Below are 22,263 nucleotides of genomic sequence, written 5' to 3'. Positions count from 1 at the left end.
GCAACACTCAAGATTGACACAGTGCAAAGTAAAATCCAAAGTATACTGTAGAGTTGAAATGCAACTTTGGATCTGTTCCATTGTCTGAAGACTAACAAATGTCGGCCTCGGGCTGGGCGATATGGACCAAAAGTCATATCCTGATATATTCAGGCTGAATATCGATATATATGAAATATGACATGTCACAAGTAGTTTTATTAAAAACCGTTCATTCAAGTGAACATAAATACTCTATAATAACTGGAGAACCTTTTTTTAAAGCTCCATAAAGTGCACATTTAAATAAAACAATATCTTAAATAAAAATAGCCTATCAAATAGAATATGCCAATCTTTTTCTGAAATAAATATATTTATATGAGAAAAGAATAACAAACATTACAAAAGAACTAAATATGACAAACCCTAGTAAGGGCAACATTTATATAGAAAGAAACAAAAAAATTAACTATATCAGTATATGTAATATGGTATAATTCCATATCACATTTAAAATATATCAATATATCTTTTATATCAATATATCGCCCAGCCCTAAGAGGACACATTTGAAAGTCCATGTTATATATTTCACTTCCTGCTATTTTTTCCACATTGCTACCAAAAGGCACCATAATGAAATCAAAGAAGTTGTAGTTGCACTTACCCACCAGTGGGGGTCATTAGTGGCCGTGACCACAATGATCTGATCTTTGAAGAAGGCGAGCTGCTCTAAACTGACCGCTCTGCAGTCCACTAGAGCCAAAGGCAGTTGTACCATTTATCACAGCCAGAAACTTCTGAAACAGAAATTATCGACATATTTTCAAAGGCCCTTGATGAATCATGTGTGAAAATCCCATCCATCAGGAAAAATAACCCATGAAACACTGTGTATATAGATGTGTATATAGATTCAGTTTTTGTTAAAAAAAAAATAAAAATCAAAGAAATTCAACTTAGGTTTTTTCTTTTTTTCTTTTAAAGCTTGATAACTGTTAAAATGCACAAAATACATTTTGAGTTCTCCCTCCCTGATTGTACTGTTTCCTTAGAGGTGCAGCACTAATAATACAGTGAAAACAAAGCCCCAGTGAATAATATGTACAAGAGTTTTGTCTTCTACATATTACTCACCCTCAGAATGCTCGGGGTTCAGAGGGTTAAAGTAGAGGCTGAATACAATCGATAGATCGTTCTTTTTGTATTTTTGTATTTATTTATTTATTTGCACCATAAGAAAGGACAAAATTACAAAAAAAAAGAAATGAAACAAGAATAGTAAGTGCAGGAGAGGTTAAAAAAACCCATATGGGCTTATAAAACCCTCCTCCCCAAGAATTATACAAAAATTAAAAAATAAATAATAAATAAATGGACAACAACAATGAGAGAAAGCAACAACAAATAACAACAAAACAGAAAGCAATACAAGTGTAATTTTAAAGCAACACACACAAAAGTCAGAAATAAAAAAATAGGGCAGGGGTCAGAGCGACAGAGAGAAAATGGTGCAAATCCAGGAAGACCCCTGACCTCAGCAACTATGAACATCTCCAAACTTCTCTCACCTCTTCCATCAAATCAGCTAAAACCACATTCTATCAGGACAAGATCTGCAGAGCCACTGATGCTCGGAAAATGTTCTCTGCTTTCAGCTCGCTCCTCTCTCCTCCACCCCGCCTCCCTCCGCTCTGCTAACTCCTGACATGTTTGACCTTTTTCACTGATAAAGTTGCTGCCATCAGTAACCAGTTCTCTGAGCCTGACCAGCAACAGCTGCTGCTACCACTAACCGGGCTTCTCTCACCTCTCTACATCCTCTGACCCAGGAGGAGGTCTTGAAACTTCTGCTGGATTCTCGACCAACCACCTGTACACTGGATCCGATACCATCCAATCTCCTTCAAACCATTTCCTCGGCAGTAAATACCTCAATCACACACATCATCACCTCCTCACTTACAGCTGGTGTGTTTGCCGTATAATTAATTTGAAGATGTACTAAATATCAGACATATAGCAGTTTAAATATGCATCAAACATGTCTCAGTCTCTTTACAGGAAACTTCTGCTTGATTGAGATATGAACAGCTCTGATTTAGGAAATCCCAAGTGTGCTCTTATATCACGTGTTTTTCATAACAGGAAATTACAGGACGTTGAACCTTAGTTACACAGAAACAATGACACACCAACCTGCAAAGTAAAAAGAGAGAAACTAGGTGTTGTCTCTCATGTTTGTTCTGACTTTTGGATTTGTCTGTCACCTTAGGCATCTGAATCTGTTTTTGATACTTGCAATAAATCCCGCACAAGGCTGCTATTCGAATCCACCTGGTCGTCAAGTGTTTTTCTTTAAAGATTTTCTACAACACCACCACCTTCAAACGGGCCCAGGTGACTCCACTGCTCAGAAAACCACCACTGGACCCGACACAAGTGAGCAACTTCAGACCTGTCTCACTCCTACCATTCCTTTCAACAATTCTGGAGCGCACAGTCTTGAACCAAGTCTCCAGGTTCCTTTCCAAGAACAACCTGTACGATCCAAATCAGTCTGGCTTCAAACAGGGTCCCTCTACTGAGACTGATCCTGTCTGGACCAGAATCACTGCGTCTGCTCCAGCAGCTGGTCAATCATCAGCTCTTTTGTTGCTAGACCTCTCTGCAGCTTTCGACACTGTTAACCACCAGATCCTCCTCTCTTCACTCACAGAACTTGGTATCTCAGGTTCTGCCCTCCGATGGTTCGAGTCCTACCTAGCAGGGAGATCTTTTAGAGTATCTTGGAAGGGAGAAGTGTCCAAACTACAAAATCTTTCCACTGGGGTGCCTCAAGGATCAGTGCTTGGCCCCCTTCTCTTCACAATTTACACCACTTCACTTGGCACAATCATTCGCTATCATGGCTTCTCATACCATTGTTATGCCGATGATACCCAGCTGTTCTTTTTTTCCCACCAAACGACCCCACAGTCTCGACTCGTATGTCTGCTTGTATTGTGGACATCTCCACATGATGACAGAACACCACCTTCAGCTTAACCTCTCAAAGACGGAGCTCCTCGTCATCCCACCGTATATCAGCCTATCAATCTTCAGCTTGGATCCATGCAACTTGTACCCACAAGCTCTGGAGGAGACAGAGGTGAAGAGTCCCACACACGAGCTCAAAGTTCACACATTACAGCTGAGACAGAGAAAATATGACACATACTTATTATGTTTCTGTCACTAGTTGGCGCCAGTTTTCAACAAAAGAAAGAGGAAATATGAAATGGAGCTGGGCTGTGTTGATAAATTAATAATAATGATAATAATAACAACAACAACAACAACAATAATAATAATAACTTTTATTTGTAAAGCACTTTTTATAAAGAAATCTCAAAGTGCTACAGAAACCAGAAACAAAATAAACAAAAGACTAAGAGAGAAATCAGACACGTTAAAATCAGCAGTAGATAAAAAAGACTAATTAAAACATCTAGGGACAACCCTAAAGATGCCTGCCTGAACATAAAAATTTTAAGCCCTTTTTTTAAAAGTGTCCACAGACTGGGTTGTCGTAGATGTTCAGGGAGGGAGTTCCAGATGTGGGGGGCAGCGGAGCAGAAGGCTCCCATGGTGCCGAGTCGTGTGCAGGCTGATGGAGGAGGTTTATACTTTGGGACCGGAGGTTAGGGTGGATGAGTGAGGGGTGAGGAGGTTAGGGTGGATGAGTGAGGGGTGAGGGGGTTAGGGTGGATGAGTGAGGGGTGAGGAGGTTAGGGTGGATGAGTGAGGGGTGAGGAGGTTAGGGTGGATGAGTGAGGGGTGAGGGGGTTAGGGTGGATGAGTGAGGGGTGAGGAGGTTAGGGTGGATGAGTGAGGGGTGAGGAGGTTAGGGTGGATGAGTGAGGGGTGAGGGGGTTAGGGTGGATGAGTGAGGGGTGAGGAGGTTAGGGTGGATGAGTGAGGGGTGAGGGGGTTAGGGTGGATGAGTGAGGGGTGAGGGGGTTAGGGTGGATGAGTGAGGGGTGAGGGGGTTAGGGTGGATGAGTGAGGGGTGAGGGGGTTAGGGTGGATGAGTGAGGGGTGAGGGGGTTAGGGTGGATGAGTGAGGGGTGAGGAGGTTAGGGTGGATGAGTGAGGGGTGAGGAGGTTAGGGTGGATGAGTGAGGGGTGAGGGGGTTAGGGTGGATGAGTGAGGGGTGAGGAGGTTAGGGTGGATGAGTGAGGGGTGAGGAGGTTAGGGTGGATGAGTGAGGGGTGAGGAGGTTAGGGTGGATGAGTGAGGGGTGAGGAGGTTAGGGTGGATGAGTGAGGGGTGAGGAGGTTAGGGTGGATGAGTGAGGGGTGAGGAGGTTAGGGTGGATGAGTGAGGGGTGAGGAGGTTAGGGTGGATGAGTGAGGGGTGAGGAGGTTAGGGTGGATGAGTGAGGGGTGAGGAGGTTAGGGTGGATGAGTGAGGGGTGAGGAGGTTAGGGTGGATGAGTGAGGGGTGAGGAGGTTAGGGTGGATGAGTGAGGGGTGAGGGTATTGTGGGGCATTGCTGTAGATGCGAAGGGTGATGAGGGCGATCTTGTATTGAATTCTTGAGGTTATGGGAAGCCAGTGTAGGATCTGAAGAATGGGGGTGATGTGGTCGTATTTGAGAGTTTTCATCAGAGTTCTGAATGAATTGAAGTTTCTGAAGGTGTTTGTTGGGTATACCGATGAGCAGGCTGTAACAGTAATCAAGCCTAGAGTTGAGCTGACTAAAAGCTGCAGACACATTAACAGATTTCACCTCCTGACTCACTACGGTTCCTAAGTTTAAAACAGTGACATGCAATTAATAAAGTAAAAATAGTAGACAAAGTTCTTATAAAAAAAGCCAAATCTCAATTATAAAAATATACAGAGCCCTTTATATATATATATATATATATATATATTAAAAAAACAAGATCAAGTACAACACTAATTGTTATTGTTGTAAAATAAAAAAAACAAATCTTATTGAAATATTAAGTAAATTCCAAAAGTACAAAAATAACTCAAAATCATTTATCAAGTACATTCCTGAAGTACAAAAAATAGTCAGTTATAATGAAAAAAGCTCAATTCTAAATTAATCCTTAATTAGTACAAAACTAAATGAAATTCTCATGAATAAAATAAAAACCTTTCTCAAATTATTTTGTAAATTTCTAAACTATATTAAGTCAAATTCTTATGAAATAATAAAATTCCTCAAATACAAAATCAACTAAGTTCTGAAAATAGAAAATAAGAAAGATCTTATAAAATAAGCAAAATCTTTGACAACAAAAACTAAGTAAAACTAAGTACAACATTTTGTGAAATTCTTTTGAAATAAAAAATCCTGAAATACAAAAATAACTCATTCTTAAGAAATAATGAAATGACTTAATTAGAAAAACTCAACTGATGAAATCAGTAAAATCCTTTCCAATGAAAAGAAGGTCATCCTGAAGGAAAACCTGAAGGCAATTCTGATGAAATGACCTGTTGTTTTTGGCTCTTTTTTGTATTATTTTGGTTCTTGTTGAGCTAAATGTGCTCCTGCTGCCGAGCTCTTACTCACAGCAATAAATGAGACATAAAGTTAAATCATAAAGTTCATACTTCACTGACTAGATGAAGTTGGTCTGAAAACAGCCTCTGATGTTTAAAGTTCCACTTTGTCTGTTAGCTTCATGATGTCGTACTAATTATTTTGAGGACAAACACTAACAGATGGTCGACGTGGCTCCAGATGTAGATACTGAGCAAGACTCACTGCCTCTATTTGGCTCTAGGTTAGGAGAGCACATTGTGCCCTCTTACTGAACCTTTCCTGAAAACCAGTTAGAACCAGATCAGGGTGCAGCTATTTCAGTAAGAACCATACGTACTAGTGTCTAGTTTTGAAATTAAATATCACCAGGTGTCCAGTATGGGTTGGCTACTGAGTCACCATACAAAATTGACCAACTGCGACAAAGCCCAACCTGTTGTCTGGTCCCACAGCCAGAAGAAAACAGTGAATTTAGGAACTTTTTGGCACTCTGACTTGTGATCCCGGCATGGACACAGCAAAGTCCAGCTGCTCATTGCTTTTGGCTATTGTTCTTTTAATAAATGGTAAACTGTATTCAGTTGTTTTGAGTCTTTTGTAAAAACCAAGTCTAGAACAAAAGAACCGGGGCAGAGTGTGGGAGGCTTTAAGAGCCCCGGCTCTAACAGTGTTTAGATATTTAACATGATCCTGCTGGTTGTTCCTGGTCGGCCTGGGTCGCTGTGTGTTTGCTTTGAATCGTGCCGGCTGCTTGGACTCTGTAGACCTGCTCTCACCTCTTACTTTAGTGAGGTGTTTTTAGGTCTTCTGTAGGAACCGATAGGCTCAGGGACATGTTGTGGTCTTTTCAACATAATGTAATGTAACAAATGCTGATTATTGAAGGGAACTTGTGAATATAAATCCATGTGGGTGTGAGACGAGCTGCTTGGAGGTGCTACTCTGCTCCCTGAGCTCCTTATTCTTCAGTCGGCCCTCCTTCAGCTGCAGGAACACCCAGGTTATAATAATCCAGCTCCACGTCCTCCCGTCTGCGGGGCTTCTGCACCCTGTAGACCCTGTGGGTCTGGAGAGACATGACGCACACAGATGTCACTTCCTGCTCTCTTCAGTTCAAGAAAACAGACAGAGTGCTTCATTTCAGTCGGCGGTCTAAACAACAGACGAGTGTCAGTACCTTAAAATAGAAGTAAAAGACAATGTTCGCCACCAGCAGAATCAGCGTCAGGACGACTGCTCTGATGATAAAAGGTCTCGGACCTGGTGGATCTGATCAAACACACAGACACACACAGTGAGACAGTCAGGGAGGTTGGAAAGAGAGCGTTTGGTTACCAGGATAACTCTGGTTCTCTGAGCTCTGAGTGACGGATCTTCTGGCTTCTGTCCGCTGGAGGAACGCCTCTTGATAATGGCGAGTTAGGAGCTCAGGGCTGCTGGGACAGATCCCACTCAGTCCAACACTTACAAAATAAAGAATCTAGATTTGTAGATATGTGTATATTACAAGCTAAACGTATCATTTCTCTTAATTAGAAAAATTTTGATGGACCAAGAATTGGAAGATGGATTAAAGAGATGGCATCAAATATGACAATGGAAAAAATAACATACATTATTAGACGGAAACAACGTGTTTTTAATAACATCTGGAGACCCTTTATGAGTTTTTTAAGACATGATGCTAATGTTGGTAACTTGCTTCAGCAGGAGGCTCTGAGGGAGCAGAATGTTTATGTGGTGATGATGCTTTGAGAGACACCCTTGAAATCTATCTGTGTTATAACTGTTTTCAGTATTTGTCTATATAATATAATATATTATATATATATATATATATATATATATATATATATATATATATATTATATTTTATTTATTTATCTATTTATTTTTTGCTTTATTTTCATCTTTTTTTTTATAGGTTTACCATGTTTTTCTTATACTTACTTGGTGAGGGGAAGAGGGGATGGGAGGGAGAATAGGGGGAAAAGTTTGCTTTGTTGCATGTAATAATATCTTGTTTGACTAGCTGTAATCTGCGAATAAAATCTAATATGTTTAAAAAACATGTTTAAAAAAAAAACATGCTATGCCCTATGTGTAATATTTCAACCTCAGCAGGAGTTGAATGGTACACCGCTCCTCTGCTGACAACACCACTGATTTCCTTCCTTTCCACTTTTTATGCTGCCAAACAAAACCAGTATGTTCTGTTGCAGCTGTTGGACGTCAGCGTTTCACTTTCTGCCTCTGAGAAATTCCTCTTCTTTTGGAATTTAAACTTACTTTAAAACATTGTTTACCTCCTGGCTGCAACCACAAAGCTGTGGAAAATTTAAGTCTGTGCTCCAAATGTAAAACATTCAGTGAAATTGTTTGAGTTTATAACTATAAGTACTTTTATTTCATGAACTTCCGTTGCTGCGTATTTCTGTAAAATGTTTATTTCGCTCCTTTTGTTATTTGTGATGAGGAACTTTGCAAATAAAGCTGACTTAAAAAAAGAAAAGGGAAAAAATACTCTTTTTGGTCGTATTGCGTCCTTCGTTATCGTAAACTCTCAGGAAGAGCCATCTGGGTTGGGTATAAATATATATATATACAGTACAGGCCAAAAGTTTGGACACACCTTCTCATTCAATGCGTTTCCTTTATTTTCATGACTATTGACATTGTAAATTCATCAAAACTATTAATGAACACATGTGGTATTATGTACCTAACAAAAAAGTGTGAAATAACTGAAAACATGTCTTATATTCTAGTAAGCAAAGGGTGGCTACTTTGAGGAATCTAAAATACAAGACATGTTTTCAGTTATTTCACACTTTTTTTGTTAAGTACATAATTCCATATGTGTTCATTCATAGTTTTGATGCCTTCAGTGAGAATCTACAATGTAAATTGTCATGAAAATAAAGAAAAACGCATTGAATGAGAAGGTGTGTCCAAACTTTTGGCCTGTACTGTATATATATATATAATAGTGCATGGTATCTAAATGATGCTTGTTTCGAGCCGCCACATTTATCAACAACCGATCATTCTTTGGCGAGATACGAACGTTTGATAAATCCCACGTGAACCCTGTCATAAGACGAAATCTACGCTCAGATCTGCGATCGTTTCTACGCTTGTTTGATAAATGAGGGCCAGTGTCACATGAAGAAACAACAACATGCATGAACTCTGTTGGCAGCTGATCATTTTCAGTCTGTTTGATGAATCTTCTTTAACGAACCTGTAAACATTCAGCTTACCTACAACAGAGACAGAGAGCTGACGGCTCTCAGAGGAGAAGTTATGAGAGAAAAGATGGACGTGATAAACACAGCTGTAGCTTCCTTGGTGGGCGGGCTCTGCAGCAGGAAACAGGAAGTGGGCATACTGATTGACAGCTGGCTGCGTGAGGTTAGGAAACAAGAAGTCAGCAGAGTGATTGACAGCTGACTGGGTGAGGTTAGGAAACAGGAAGTCAGCAGAGTGATTGACAGCTGGCTGGGTGTAGTTGATTGTTGAGTTGGAGGAGGTGAAGCGGAGCTGGAAGGAGCCTCCTGGGTAATGAGGCTGGATGGAGCAGCTGATGGTGAAATCGGAGCCCCTGAACACCCGAAGCCCCTGCTGCTGGGCCTCGGAAACCCCGTCCATGGAGGAGGATGCTGAGATGTTGGGCTGAAGCAGCAGGTCTGTAAACACAGAGAGAGGATGAAAGAGGATGTGATGTCACAGGTCTATCACAGACAGACAGACAGGTTACTCCAGGTGTGTCCTGTCAGGTGAAGATCAGCAATCTATGGAGATATTCAAGTTCAAGTTGAAGTCCACCTTCTACACGTCAGGATCTCATTGTTCTGGATAACTTTACAGTTCAGTCTGGTGGAAACCACTGAGTGTCACTGTGACAGAGAAAGGAACGTAGTGGAACCATTACTGTCAGAGATGATGATACTAATAGGCTTACCTGAGCAGGTGAGATTCACAAAGGAGGGAATGGAAGTTGATTGTGCACACTCCCTCAGAGATCCAGACTGAAGACAACGAGACCTGATCCCCCACATAGATCTATATGAGGACTTATCTCTTTTTACAGAAACAGCAGAACCACAGTCTAACTCTCTGCAGGCAACAGCTGCTTCCTTCAGGGTCCAGTCATCGCCATACACTGGTCTCCATTCTCCTTCATGTTTCAGCTCCAGTGTTCCTGCACAGCGACTGTCTCCTCCCACCAACCTGACAGGCTCTGAACACAAACAAGAGAGTCAACAGTAAAAGAATAAAGTGAGTTTGATGAGAACAGAAATGAACCAAATGAAAGCTGCAACTACTCTTCTACCTGAGCAGGTGAGTCCAACAGCTCTGCCAGGTGAGCAGGTGTTTCTATCTGAGCCTGAGCTTCTACAGTCCAGGAGAGCAGACTCATCTCCTCCACACTGGAACTCTTTGGTCCACATTGGAGCCTCCCCTTCTCCATAGAGCGCCCCCTGGAGGACTGAAGGAGCCCCACAGCCAAGCTCCCTGCAGACCACCTCTGCATCCTGCTGGTCAAAGTCAGCTTCACACACTGAGGACCAGCGCTGGTTAGACTGGTCAGACTTCAGCTCCAGTCTGCCTGAGCACACACTGGTCCCATCCACCAGCCTGACAGAGTCTGGAGAGATGACAGAAGATAAAAAGACACCAGACACAGAATAAAAAGATGTTATCGTAATTTTCTGGTGCAGAGAGGAGACATTCCTGATTTCCATGTGATTTTCATTAATGTATTTATTTGGTGAATTAGTTACAACTGTTTGTCTTAATAAAAATCTGGCTAAGAACATCAGGAACATAAACACTGTTTCATTATTAAACTGTCAAATATTTTTTATAAGAACAGCCATTCTTATAAGTTCAAACAAACCTTACAGTATTGCTTTTGTTCAGTAAAAACTGCCACATAATGATAAATCCCTGTTGTGTCTGCTCATTAAGTTCAGGAAATACTTGTTGCTGAAGTGACGACCGGAGGAGACATGACAGCACAGCTCAGGTTCTTTAATCACCAGCTGAGATCCTTCATCCTCCACATTAAGCTATAAACACCTTGATGCTTTAGTTGTGGATTCTATGTGAATCTGCATGCAGAGGCTGTTCAATGCTGCAGGGAGAAGGAGTTGTTCTTTCCTCCCCGACTGTCTCCTCCTCTGTGTCGACAGACACATCGGCATGACGGATTCCTAAATGTGCCGTCATACTGGAAGTGTTGCCGCGAGCATAAAAAACGTGTTGAACAGTGTTTGGTCTGTATATATCTTGGAGCATTCAGAACCCGATTTACTGAGGCAGCTGCTCATTAGCCAGTCTGTTGCCATTCTAACTAATGAATGTGTGTTGATCTGAGTACATTACTGTCACTGACCATGTCAGAGACCATCCTGGATCTTACCTGAGCAGGTGACATTATAAATGAAGGAGGGAAGGGAAGTTGATTGTGCACACTCTCTCAGAGATCCAGACTGAACACAGTCAGAGCCGATCCACCACACAGATCTGTCTGATGACTTCTCTGTTCTTATAGAATAATCAAAACCACAGTCCAGATATCTGCAGAGAGAAGCTGCTTCCTTCAGGGTCAAGCCATAGCCACTCACTGGTCTCCAGTCTCCTTGTTTCAGCTCCAGTGTTCCTGCACAGCGACTGCCTCCTCCCACCAACCTGACAGGCTCTGAAAAAGAATCAAGAGAGTCAACAGTAAAATACTAAAGTGAGTTAGATGAGAACAGAAATGAACCAAATGAAAGCTGCAGCTCCTCTTCTACCTGAGCAGGTGAGTCCAACAGCTCTGCCAGGTGAGCAGGTGTTTCTATCTGAGCCTGAGCGTCTACAGTCCAGGAGAGCAGACTCATCTCCTTCACACTGGAACTCTTTGGTCCACATTGGAGCCTCCCCTTCTCCATAGAGCGCCCCCTGGAGGACTGAAGGAGCCCCACAGCCAAGCTCCCTGCAGACCACCTTTGCATCCTGCTGGTCAAAGTCAGCTTCACACACTGAGGACCAGCGCTGGTTAGACTGGTCAGACTTCAGCTCCAGTCTGCCTGAGCACAGACTGGTCCCATTCACCAGCCTGACAGAGTCTGGAGAGATGACAGAAGAGAAAATAGACAGAGATAAAAAGACACCACAGAATAAAAAGATGTCATCAAATAAGAATTCCGTGATTCAAACTGGAATCAGCACAATTACAACCTAAGCTCATCATAAACAACAGAACTCCTCTTTATAACACCACAGACTGCAGCAGTTTATCATCACAGTTACAATTACTTTTCGTCCAAAACACTCATTTTCTTTCCTTGTTCTTTTTCTGAAGATGTGTGACCCAGAATAAAAATCTGTTTTGAAAATGATCACTAAAACTTAAACGGACAAGAGCTTGCTCCGGTAATTTTCTGGTCCAGTGAGGAGACATTCCTGATTTCCATGTGATTTTCATTTATGTATTTATTTGGTGAATTAGTTACAACTGTTTGTCTTAATAAAAATCTGGCTAAGAACATCAGGAACATAAACACTGTTTCATTATTAATTTGTCAAATATTTTTTATAAGAACAGCCTTTCTTATAAGTTCAAACAAACCTTACAGTATTGCTTTTGTTCAGTAAAAACTGCCACATAATGATAAATCCCTGTTGTGTCTGCTCATTAAGTTCAGGAAATACTTGTTGCTGAAGTGACGACCGGAGGAGACATGACAGCACAGCTCAGGTTCTTTAATCACCAGCTGAGATCCTTCATCCTCCACATTCAGCTATAAACACCTTGATGCTTTAGTTGTGGATTCTATGTGAATCTGCATGCAGAGGCTGTTCAATGCTGCAGGGAGAAGGAGTTGTTCTTTCCTCCCCGACTGTCTGCTCCTCAGTGTCGACAGACACATCGGCATGACGGCTTCCTAAATGTGCCGTCATGCTGGAAGTGTTGCCGCAAGCATAAAACACGTGTTGAACAGTGTTTGGTCTGTATATATCTTCGAGCATTCAGAACCAGATTTACTGAGCTGCTCATTAGTCAAGTCAAGTCAAGTCAAACTTTATTTATAGAGCACATTTAAAACAACCGGGGTTGACCAAAGTGCTGTACAGATATCACAGTTGCAGGAAATATGGTAAAAACTAAAATACTAAAATACATAAACACAGTGCAACAATAGAATAAAATAAATAAAAATATAATCAAATAAATTAAAAATTTAAAAATGTAATAAAATTTTGTTTTTGCAAGATGTCCACTTAAACTTGATAAAAAGCCAGGGAGAAAAAGAGTGTTTTTAAGGAGGATTTTAAAAATCTCAAAAGATCCTGCAGATCGGATGTGGCAGGGCAGGTTATTCCAGAGCCTTGGGGCCGCTGCCACAAAGGCTCAGTCACCTTTGGTTTTAAGTCTGGTTTTAGGGGCGACCAGTAGCAGCTGCCTGGAGGATCTGAGTGTTCTGGCAGGGGCGTGGATTTTAAGGAGCTCAGTCAAATACTGAGGGGCTAGGCCATTAAGAGCTTTAAAAAACAAACAAGAAAACTTTTAAATCTATTCTAAAAGCAACCAGGAGCCAGTGCAGCGAAGCTAGGACAAGTGTAATGTGGTCATGTTTGCGTGTGCCAGTAAGGAGAAGAGCAGCTGCATTTTGAACCAACTGCAGGCGGTGAAACAGTGAGTGGTCCAGGCCAACATACAGTGAGTTACAGTAATCCAGTCTGGTATTAATAAAAGCATGGATTACAGTCTCCAGATCTCTACGTGGCAGATACCCTTTTACTTTTGTTAAAATCCTTAACTGATAAAAGCTGTTTTTTATGACCCAGCTAACCTGATGATCGAATTTCAGCCTGTCATCTAGTATTACCCCAAGGTTTTTTACTGAAGACCTAATGTTGGTTGTAAGCGGGCCCAGAAAGCCAGCTGGAAAGTCTGCTGGATCACAACAGAACATTATAATTTCTGTCTTGCTTTCGGTCAGGTTAAGAAAGTTTGATGTCATCCAGGATTTTACATCATTTAGGTAGTGAAGCAATGACTGTACGGGGTTGTTGGGTGTTAAAGGCAGATACATCTGGACATCATCAGCATAACAATGAAAAGAAAGATTGTACTTTTTAAAAATTGACCCTAATGGTAGCATATACAGCAGGAACAGAATTGGTCCAACAATGGAGCCTTGGGGGATTCCAGAAGTGAGAGGGGCTGAGGATGAGGTGAATCCACCTAGCTGCACAGAAAAGCTCTGATTGGTTAAATAGGACTGGAACCATGAGAGAGCAGATCCTGTAATGCCCACACACTGCTCTAGTCGAGCTAAAAGGATCCCATGGTCCACAGGATCAAAAGCAGCTGTTAAATCAAGGAGCACTAGCATAGCAGGGTTTCCTCAGTCAACAGTTATCAGCAGATCATTATAAACTCTCAGCAGTGCTGTCTCAGTACTATGTGATGGTTTAAAGCCAGACTGAAACTTTTCATATATATCATTGGCCACTAAGAATGATTGGATCTGAATAAAAACCACTTTCTCTAAGATTATGGATAAAAATGGCAGTTTGGAAATAGGCCTGAAGTTGGACAGCACAGAGGGATCCAGATTTTTCTTTTTGATCTTTTGGCTGCACAAGAGCATGTTTGAGGGCAGCTGGAACGCAACCAGTGCTGAGACAGGAATTCACAAATAAAAGTATGACAGAGCCCACCGTAGTGAATACCTCTTTAAAAAGACGAGAGGGGATGGTGTCTAAGAGACAGTTTGTGGGTCGGAGATGCTGAACCACACTGGCCAGTGAGGGGAGGGACACAGGTTCAAAGTGATCAAAAACAGCATTTAGAGGAGAAAAGGTGAGATCAGAGCTGGGGCCTACAGAATAGAAGGCAGGTGGCCTAAGAGCAGAGATTTTAGCAATAAAAAATTTGATAAAACTCTCACAAAGGGTGAGCGATGGTACAACTGGAGAGGTAAGACAAGGATTTACAAGAGACTTAAAAATGTTAAAAAGGACTTGGGGCTTGTGCCTATTACAAGAGACAATATTGGAAAAATATTCCATTTTCGCAGCTTTAACAGCACTCTGGTAGAGGGACAGGCTTTCATGAAGAGCTTCTTTAGAGACATGGAGCTTATCTTTTTTCCACTTTCTCTCAGCGCGCCGGCATGAGCGCCTGAGAGCGCATGTGGAGTCGTTAAGCCACGGTTCAGAAAGAGCTTTTGTGCGCTTTGTTCTAAAAGCTGCAACAGAGTCAAGGATATCCGCACATGCAGAATTAAAATTGCTTAAAAGAGCTCCAGTGTTAAAAGAATTATAATCATCCAGAGTGCTAAGTATAACACCAGAAGTTACAGCATCATTATACATGGATGAAAACTGTGATGCAGTTCGAGTGTTAATTGTGCGCAAACGGTGCGTAGGAACACAGGTTTTTTTCCTCGAACACGGGATTGAAACAGTAAAGAGCACAGGCAGATGGTCTAACTGGATTTGAACACCGAGGCCAAACCGCCACCTCTGCCGGTGCTCCGAGGGGAGCTAAAGAATGAACAGCCGGGAGGAAGGAGTTCAGAAAACGGTGTGCACTCACCATCCCGAAGCCAAGTCTCTGTCAGGAGCATAAAGTCCAAATCCTGTGAGGTGAAGAAGTCATTCAGTAGAAACGTTTTGTTTACCAGTGACCTGGTATTTAGTAAAGCCATGAGAAGTTCGAGCTCCTCAGTAGCCGGTGACGCAGCGCGTTTCAGCGGCCTAAGGGGATCGGGTGTAACGCCGTCTCTGCGGGCCCGGAACTGACAGCACCAGCGTGGAACCTCCACTGCCAGGTCAGAGGGAGTAGCAGGAAAAATCAGCGGGACTGGGCACAGTCAGCATCGAGAAGCCGGCAATCGGAGTGGTCAAAAGCTCAGGCAGGACAGGACGGATCCAACAGCCCCTCTGAAGGAGGGGCTGTTGGCTGTTTCTGAGGAAGAGCGCATGGGAAGCGCAGGAGGTGCACAGGTACTTCAGCTAACACAGGTGGGAGACTGTGATGCTTTCCCTGTCTGGACAATGACAGCGACTCACTGAGAGCCTTAATGTTAAAAAGAGCCTGGCAATTATAAACAATTAAAGTGGAGACATCTTGGCAAAAAACACATAGCAGTAGGGTAACTGCAAACAGTGTGCTGAGCAGACGAGGGAGATGAGGCTGACGGCTTGCCACCACAGGCGCCATCTTGCGAAATGTGAAACATTAGCCAATCTGTTGCCATTCTAACTAATGAATGTGTGTTGATCTGAGTACATTACTGTCACTGACCATGTCAGAGACCATCCTGGATCTTACCTGAGCAGGTGACTTTATAGATGGAGGAAGAGGAAGTTGATTGTGCACACTCTCTCAGAGATCCAGACTGAACACAGTCAGAGCGGATCCCCCACACAGATCTGTCTGATGACTCCTCTCTTCTTACAGAAACAGCAGAACCACAGTCCAGATATCTGCAGAGAGAAGCTGCTTTCTTTAGGGTCAAGCCATAGCCACTCACTGGTCTCCATTCTCCTTCATGTTTCAGCTCCAGTGTTCCTGCACAGCGACTGTCTCGTCCCACCAACCTGACAGGCTCTGAACAGAATCAAGAGAGTCAACAGTAAAATACTAAAGTGAGTTTGATGAGAACAGAAATGAACCAAATGAAAGCTGCAGCTCCTCTTCTACCTGAGCAGGTGAGTCCAACAGCTCTGCCAGGTGAGCAGGTGTTTCTATCTGAGCCTGAGCGTCTACAGTCCAGGAGAGCAGACTCATCTCCTTCACACTGGAACTCTTTGGTCCACATTGGAGCCTCCCCTTCTCCATAGAGCGCCCCCTGGAGGACTGAAGGAGCCCCACAGCCAAGCTCCCTGCAGACCACCTTTGCATCCTGCTGGTCAAAGTCAGCTTCACACACTGAGGACCAGCGCTGGTTAGACTGGTCAGTCTTCAGCTCCAGTCTGCCTGAGCACAGACTGGTCCCATTCACCAGCCTGACAGAGTCTGGAGAGATGACAGAAGAGAAAATAGACAGAGATAAAAAGACACCACAGAATAAAAAGATGTCATCAAATAAGAATTCCGTGATTCAAACTGGAATCAGCACAATTACAACCTAAGCTCATCATAAACAACAGAACTCCTCTTTATAACACCACAGACTGCAGCAGTTTATCATCACAGTTACAATTACTTTAAGTCCAAAACACTCATTTTCTTTCCTTGTTCTTTTTCTGAAGATGTGTGACCTAGAATAAAAATCTGTTTTGAAAATTATCACTAAAACTTAAACGGACAAGAGCTTGCTCCGGTAATTTTCTGGTCCAGAGAGGAGACATTCTTGATTTCCATGTGCTTTTCATTTATGTATTTATTTGGTGAATTAGTTACAACTGTTTGTCTTAATAAAAATCTGGCTAAGAACATCAGGAACATAAACACTGTTTCATTATTAAATTGTCAAATATTTTTATAAGACAGCCTTTCTTATAAGTTCAAACAAACCTTACAGTATTGCTTTTGTTCAGTAAAAACTGCCACATAATGATAAATCCCTGTTGTGTCTGCTCATTAAGTTCAGGAAATACTTGTTGCTGAAGTGACGACCGGAGGAGACATGACAGCACAGCTCAGGTTCTTTAATCACCAGCTGAGATCCTTCATCCTCCACATTCAGCTATAAACACCTTGATGCTTTAGTTGTGGATTCTATGTGAATCTGCATGCAGAGGCTGTTCAATGCTGCAGGGAGAAGGAGTTGTTCTTTCCTCCCCGACTGTCTCCTCCTCTGTGTCGACAGACACATCGGCATGACGGCTTCCTAAATGTGCCGTCATACTGGAAGTGTTGCCGCGAGCATAAAACACGTGTTGAACAGTGTTTGGTCTGTATATATCTTGGAGCATTCAGAACCAGATTTACTGAGGCAGCTGCTCATTAGCCAGTTTGTTGCCATTCTAACTAATGAATGTGTGTTGATCTGAGTACATTACTGTCACTGACCATGTCAGAGACCATCCTGGATCTTACCTGAGCAGGTGACTTTATAGATGGAGGAACAGGAAGTTGATTGTGCACACTCTCTCAGAGATCCAGACTGAACACAGTCAGAGCCGATCCACCACACAGATCTGTACGAGGACTCCTCTCTTCTTACAGAAACAGCAGAACCACAGTCCAGATATCTGCAGAGAGAAGCTGCTTCCTTCAGGGTCCACTCAGTGACATAGTCACCCACTGGTCTCCATTCTCCTTCATGTTTCAGCTCCAGTGTTCCTGCACATCGACTGTCTCCTCCCACCAACCTGACAGGTTCTGAACAGAATCAAGAGAGTCATCAGTAAAACAATAAAGTTTAATGAAGAAAAGTTGAAACTAAAACTTGACTGCTGATTTCTTTGACTTCTCTTTCTCATTTCTTTCTCTGTTTACCTGTTTGGTTGTAACTTCTTTCAGCCTGGAGTCCTGGAGAAAATACACAAATATTTAATAGAAACACACAAATATATTTTTTGAAAGTATTAGCAGTGGACAGTGTTTTGTCATTGTTGCACCACTGCAGAGTAAGCATGTTAAAACACAAGATTTACTGATCACCAGAATGAGTAAAAAACAAAGTGCAGCCCAACTCCTGCTTGGGATTGTTGCTTGGGCGACTACAAAGATGCACAAAACAATCTTAAGGAGTTACAAAATGAACACAAAAACACAACAAGATTTGGAAAAGACTCCTGACAAAATATCAGCTCACACCTGCTCACATCTAAAGACAAGTGTTTAGAGTTTTTAGTCCAAGCCTAGTCCCAGACTGAGATTTTAGACAGACTGTGAATCTGGCAGGTTAACTATTTACAAGACTACAACTAGATTCTTTTAGCATTTTTTTTTCCTACAATGCAATTTTTTCCCCATCATGCTCTTAGTAAAACCTTACAGAATGGAGGAGAAGCAGCCTTTGGCTCCAGCTGCTCTAGTGTGTGCAGTGGTTTGTGTTGAAAACAAAAAAAAGAAGAGAAGATGCCACAAAAAGCCCCCTCACAAAGGCTGTTTTCTGACATGAAAAGCTAACTATTTTACAGTAAAAAATAGATATAAGGACGAATAAAGGACATTAAAATTTAGAAATAAAATCATGGTAGACATTTATGTCCTATTTAATTATTATTTGTTTTATTGAATAATTATATTCATCAGTTCTATCAACTTTCATACATTAATCATGGATTATTTATTACTTATTTATGTATACATTTATTTATACATTTTAACTGGCTCTCCTTACTGTTCTCTTTACTAAGAAACAGTTCCCCATGAAATCCCGCTTGTGGCTGTAAATATATGTCATCACTATAATTTTATTTAGGACTAAGCTTACTAGCATTATTCTGATGTTACTTTTTGCTGTGGAAGTGGTTTTACTGGCCGGTCTGGAACCAGTCTGGAACCAGTCAGGAACCAGTCAGGAACCAGTCAGGAACCAGTCAGGAACCAGTCTGGAACCGGTCAGGAACCAGTCAGGAACCAGTCTGGAACCAGTCAGGAACCAGTCAGGAACCAGTCTGGAACCAGTCTGGAACCGGTCAGGAACCAGTCTGGAACCAGTCTGAACCGGGGACCTTTGACGTTTGATATGATCGCAAACCCACCGCTAGGAAAAGACTGAAATAAAACAGTGCAGATTACTACCTAAAACTAAATGATGAAGATGGGGGGAGCGCGCCTTCACTACAGTAAAACTCCTAGATTAACAGAAGACTTTCAGGTTTTAGTCTGGGACTGTGAAAATCTTTTGGTGTAAGCCCAGCATTAGACACAAACAACAACCACAAAGGACACAAAACAACCTCAAAGACTCGCACATTTACCACTAAGATACACACAACAACCACACATTTTCACACAATTATCATAAGTTACACACAATAACCACAAAGATTCACACCGTAACCACTAAGATACACACAACAACAACAAAATATACAACACTACCACAAAGATTCACACAGTTACTCTGTTAATCAAAGCATTAGCATGTTGGGTTAGGGTTAGTACCAGCCCTGGCCTCGAGGGGCAGTACTGAGTTACTCCTGCTATACACACCTAAACACACACACACACACACACACACACACACACACACACAGACACAGACAGACACACACACACACACACACACACACAGACACACACACACACAGACACACAGACACAGACACAGATACACACACACACACACACACACACACACAGACACACACAGACACAGACACAGATACACACACACACACACAGACACACACACAGACACAGATACAGATACACACACACACACACACACACACACACACACACACACACACACACAGATACACAAACACACAGATACACAAACACACACACACACACACACACACACACAGATACAGACACAGACACACACACACACACACACACACACACACAGATCCTTTAATTAAAACAGTAAAGTGAGTCTTTCTAGGTTTTCTTTCAGTGCTCCGTATATCTGAGCAGTCTGATTAAAAGATCAATCCAAATATAATTCCATGATGACGTGGTGTTTAAATCAGAGTCCTACCTGAACTCAGCAGCAGCAGCAGCAGCAACAGGTGATTCATATCCAGGTAAGTTCTCTCTGGCCGTCCGTCTGCTCTGATCAACTCCTGCTGTCCTCACTGTTTATCAGCCTGGTGAAGGGGAGGAGTCTTACTGGAACATAGGTTCTATATTTACACTTCTGATCAACTTTAATGTGATCAGAATCTGCTGACAGATCACCGGTTGTAGGGCTGTGTTAGTGTTACCATGACGACAGGCTGAGATGTTCCTGTCAGATTAATGCAGTCAGAGTCTTCTTGTTTTTTCCTGTAGACGTGTCAACACCAGCAGAGAGTCAGTCACACTCAATCAATGCTTCATGTTTTAAAGTAATCAATCACTGAGTGTATAAAACATCAGTAAGCAGAGAAAAATGTGCTGCACAGTTTGTCAGAGTCCAAGGTGACGTCTTTAAATGTCTCGTTTTGTCCAACAACAGTCCAAAAGACAAAGATGTTCAAAAATCAGTGTGTCTGTGTGTGTTTCTGTGTCTGTCTGTTTGTGTGTGTGTGTGTGTGTGTGTGTGTGTGTGTTTGAGTGTGTATGTGTGTTTGAGGGTAATGTGATGGACAACAAACAGGTAGTTACTGTAACTGCTGCATGGCTCCCTGTAAGCTCTAACATTAACTTTATTACTGTAGTTAACTGGTAATGGACAACAAACAGGTAGAGTTACTGTAACTGCTGCAGGGCTCCCTGTAAGCTCTAACATGAACTTTATTACTGTAGTTAACTGGTAATGTAATGGACAACAAACAGGTAGTTACTGTAACTGCTGCAGTACAATACAATACATCACCGGAAAGGTCTTGGCCTGGAGAGTAACATATATCAATTTGAAGGTTCTATAATATTCTTGCTTTGAGATATTGACCCTTGAACCTTAATCTTGGGGCATATTTAAATGACTATAACTAAGAGACAAAAAGGGTTACAGACATGAAACCTACTGTTATAGAAAGGTGTTGACATGGACTATAATGTGACTTGTGCCTTCAGAAGCTGGAACCAGCAGATATTTTATATTTGAGCTTGTAAAATGACTAAAATGATGATTTGATTCTAAAAGCAGCTGCAACAAGTGGATAATCTGCTAATTGTTGCAGCTCTATTCTCACACATCACACAAGGACTCTGAGGAAAGAAACACACTTTTCTCTGATTAACAGCAAATCTCAATGAAAGCTCGTCTTCTTCTTCTCCTTGTGGAAGACTTTTCCATCTGCCTGCTTCCTCCAGCTCAGTGTGACGTCGTCATTCAGCCCCTGGTCCTTCAGCTTCTGTTAGAGCTGACAAACATTATTACTCACACAGAGAGATTACATTCTTCTTTCTTCTTTACATTTCATCCTCTGGAAGCTCTTTTTCACACTTATTTTCCACACATGATAGTTTGTGACTTTCCCTCTTTTTACTTCTCATGTTATGTTGCTGTCCAAAGCATTGTAATATTTATAACATATAGTATGTGAATGATTTTGCTCTATTTTAGGGTTAGGGTTAGGTTATAGGGATGAATACTACCCCTCGAGGGCACCGTCAAGATTTTTTTGGCCAATAACTCCTGATAGGAAGTATTAGTATATATCTACATCAATGGTAAAAAATAGGGATCCTGTGGGGATGTTCAAATCCTTAATTTTCCCAATAAAGTCATATGTGTCTTGAAAGTAATTTTTGTGTGTTTTGGCTAGAGGTTTGATATAATAATCAATAAATTCTGCCGACCTATAGGACTCACTGCTACAGTCAGACACAATAGGACGTCCAGGGGGAATTTTAGAGGGGTTGCTCCAATCAGACGGATTTTTTATGGATTTTTGGTAATAAATAGGTAGAGTTAGGGTTAGGGTATAGGGATGAATACTACCCTCGAGGGCCCCCTCAAGATTTTTTTGGCCAATAACTCCGGATAGGAACCTTTTGAATGGTGTGTCGTTTGACCCGCTGGGACCTTGGGAAGTTTTTGAAATCTTTGTTTGAAACTTTAAAATGGCCATATCTCCAGAACAGTAGGTCGTAGAGACTTGAAACCACCTCTGGCACAAACCCTACTACCCCCTTTAAACTAGAATTAGAATTAGTCTATTTTTGTTTA

This window comes from Centropristis striata, chromosome 16 (assembly GCF_030273125.1).
Source record: "Centropristis striata isolate RG_2023a ecotype Rhode Island chromosome 16, C.striata_1.0, whole genome shotgun sequence".
NCBI classification, from domain to species: domain Eukaryota; kingdom Metazoa; phylum Chordata; class Actinopteri; order Perciformes; family Serranidae; genus Centropristis; species Centropristis striata.
This window is presented reverse-complemented; position numbering follows the sequence as displayed.